This window comes from Argopecten irradians, chromosome 7, assembly GCF_041381155.1.
Source record: "Argopecten irradians isolate NY chromosome 7, Ai_NY, whole genome shotgun sequence".
Lineage (NCBI taxonomy): Eukaryota > Metazoa > Mollusca > Bivalvia > Pectinida > Pectinidae > Argopecten > Argopecten irradians.
In genome coordinates this window covers 44,747,848-44,751,799 of record NC_091140.1, presented here as the reverse complement: position 1 = coordinate 44,751,799, position 3,952 = coordinate 44,747,848, and positions in this window count along the sequence as shown.

Genomic DNA, 3,952 nt, shown 5'->3' with positions numbered 1-3,952 from the left:
TTTCTGACACTTAAGAAAACAATGAATTGTCACCCACGTCAGTCATGCTAAAGTGAACGCGGAAACGAAGATTTAATGGAAGCGCAACTCGTTATTCTCGGTATCTATTTAACTTTGTCAATGGAATTTTGTTTCAATAAAGTTTGGCGCAGTGAAAATGTGACACAAACCGCGAGCATTGTGGAGTAATTGTGTACTTAAAGATACTGCCGTGGATAGCTTTATTTTGATAGACGTCCCTTCATCGATCTTCCATCCGTTTTACCACCAGACTTTAATGCAGTTTATAGGCCGTTATGGCGATGCTTTTTGAGACATTGAGTCAACGCCACAAACTAAAATGACTTTACTGATCAGATACATTTTGTCATACGTTCAACACGTGGCAGAAATTGGCAAATTGCTAGAAACTTTTTAGAAACGATGCTTAAAAGTCTAGGTTAAGAAACTTAACCTTCGTGTAATTTCCGGTTAGTGCGTAAAATTTTATAATTTTTTTTTCAGCTTTTTATCAATAGCTGTGATAACTTAAGAACAAAGAATGAAAATGAACGGAAGCTGACATACCCATAAACAACGTATTTCGCAAATTTTGGAGATGGCTAAAACAGGCTTTTGCTGTTGTCAAATCCATTTGGTTTTTGTAATAGAATCAGTAGAAATAAAAAATACATGAGAATTTAAACTGTAATACTAGTATCATAGTGCAAAAATGTCATGTTCTTGTAAAATATAGCACCGAATCTGCCTAAGTCGACAACAACATGCTATAATTGTGCCAAAAATCGTATTAACGAAATGACTGCAGCAGACAGATTGATGGTTGAGGACTTGTAATGTTGCTTGAGAGTAATAGAACCATTTGTTACAGACTCTCCTTAGACGATATGCTTTAAGGATATACTACTTAATCACGAACGTCTGCAGTGCTTTGGTGGGGACAAGGAGTATAAACTAATCCGTACGTGTACAGATATAATATTATTAGTATTACCAACAATAGGGCGGCAGCGGATATACCACACGTTAGGGCGGCAGCGGATATACCACGCGTTAGGGCCATGTAAGAGGTCTAGAGCTCGTTATAACATAAATATCTAAAATATAAATGAAGTGATCATTGTATTAGAATTGTTGTCATTATATATGCCAACATTATGACAGCATTTTGTAAAAAGAAATAACTTCATTTTGAAATATACAAAACAGTTTGATATAGTCTGAAACTGCTTTTTATATCCCTTTAATACTTCGATTGAAATTCAAATATTTCCATCATGTATTATTTGCCTTTTCAATTAAACTTTACCGAATTCAACTGTAACATGTAAATGTTAAGAGATTAATTTGTGTAATGTTACATTCAGAGCTAGGATGGTTTTAAAAACTTGTCATCATGTACCCGAAAAAAACTATCGACCTAGGAGTCATTCCTTAACAATTTCCCCATCTGATCTTTGTTCTTGGATGTGCAGGGTTAATGGTTACATGGCGGAACGTCTTCGCCAGCTAAATTTGGCGTTATCATCAGTAGTAGGAATACATGCTGTTATTTCTTGTCACCAACACAAAGCTGCATAACATTGCGGATACCGTCTTAAGTATTAAGCCACATTTTTTACAATATACTGTTCATATACCTTTTTGGCATCATTAAATTTTAGTGTAAATGCCATTTTGTACAGCAATGGTGAAATCGCCGCTAACTCACCACCATAGTTTTATGAATAATATACATTAATACAGTTAGCCCATATTTTATCTTAACGCATCAATGCGTGGTTTTATTAGTTTAACGTCCTATTAACAACCAGGGTCATGTAAGGACGTGCCAGGTTTGATGGTGGAGGAAAGCCGGAGTACCCGGAGAAAACCACCGGCCAGCGGTCAGTACCTGGCAACTGCCCCACATGGGATCCGAACCCGCATCCCAGAGGTTAAGGGCTTGTGGTTATATGTCGAGACATCTTAACCACTCGGCCACCGCGGCCCCTGCATCAATGCAATTGTGAATACTATCAAATCAGAACAATATATACGTGTATACTAATGACATCAGACAGACATAATAACTTTTATCGCCAATGTTAGTATTTGCACAAAATTACTGCGTAGAACTCTGGATGTCAATCCCGTTTCGATCAGAATTCCCGTTTAGGTGTAGGAAAAAAACCAAATTTGCCCTTTCCGCGTTCAATTTAAGCCACATAACAGAGGAAATAGAAGGTTATGTAATCCACAGGCCTGTCAATGTATCCGAGTTAACTGCTATGATAAACACATTGGGAGAAAACCCAGCCTTCTATTAGCCACGAATTGGTTTGTTGACACAACCCACGTGACCCTTTGATCCGCAACAATTGTGTAACTCAAACGTCAGAGAGTAATGAATTGGCGATATCGGAAGAGTGGTAGCAACCTTCGAATGTAACAGCATAAAGTCACGTGGTCGCACTAACCTGGGTCTTTAATGACAGGCCTGCGGATAATCAAGACAATATATCAATGTTAACATTCTATTTTAGGTTACGATACGACCAATTATTTATTTGGTAAGTGAAGTTCTTGAGTCTGCAATCCTATTGCAATCGTGGATATACAAAAATATCAATAAAATGTACTGGAGGACGTGGTGATATGGAAACTCCAAGATATTCAATAAGATGTCTGGTCTAGTCTGGTAGGTCTATACTAAAACCTGAAATATTTATTGAAATTTATTGATATTAAATGTGATACATTTAGATATATGTGTATGGGGCAAAGGAGTAAAATCAACTGTTGTATTCCAGATACATTGTAACACTGGCTCCTTCTTAACATTTATCTGTAGGATACTAATTTCAACTAATTACTTGAAATAATAAACAAGACAAAGATGTAATATCAAACATTGTCGGAATTACATTTAACTGGCGATATCAGATTGTCCACATAATCAAATAGCATATATAGAACGAATTTACTTAGATAAACTACAAGAAACTGCCTGAAACTATAAGAGTAATGAGAATAAACGTATTTTTGCGTAAGGTTTTAACGTTTTTATGTCCACTACACTTTTCAGGACGATTTAACTCCGCGATTTGAACTCAGGCGGGTTTATTGTACATATATGTTTTTATAGAATTTGTAAGGCTTCCGGAACTATTTGCAGCGCTTTTGCCGGAAGTACGCTTGAACTAGATTTTTAACACACATCCCAAGCTGCGTTTTGAAGGAATAGGCATTCCTTAGTGTTATTTGTGCATATAAAACAGAACATAGTTTAGAATAATAGTGTAACTTTATGTTGAAACATTATATTATTAAAAAGTCACCTCGGCAAAGAGCAAAATAAACAGTAACCAAGAGTTATCTACTTATTGAAAAGTCAACTTGATATGGTAGCACAGTGGTGACAAGGAATTATTTCTATCCTTGAAGAAAAACATGAAAGATTTCTGATCAAGAGGCCAGGGGTCGATACCTACAACCGACGACATTAATGTATATTTAGTTTTTAATTTTTATTTAGTCTTTTAAATATATCATGCAAACATGCATAATGTTTTCAATTCATGACCAGTGGACAGAATTAGTTTGAGTGTTGTGAAATAGTGCAGGAAATACACATACATACGGGTATCTTGTCCCATTACTGCCCATTACCATTATAAGGGTTTTAGTGGCGAAACCTGACCATGTAATGCTATACTACTGAGTTTACCTACAACTCCAATTCTCAAGGGGTCATTATCACTGACGTTATATCCAACCTTTACAATTGTAAGGAATCTTTGCATTATTATGTCGGATGTAATTGTAATGATATTCGAATTATTGTTTTATAATATCCCTTCTACTTTGTTATATTTAGTATTTGTGTTTTTAGAAGTTGAAAAAAATCATTTTATGTCTTGGCTCAAAGGAAAGCATATATAATGTTTTTGACTAATGGTAGGAAACAGTT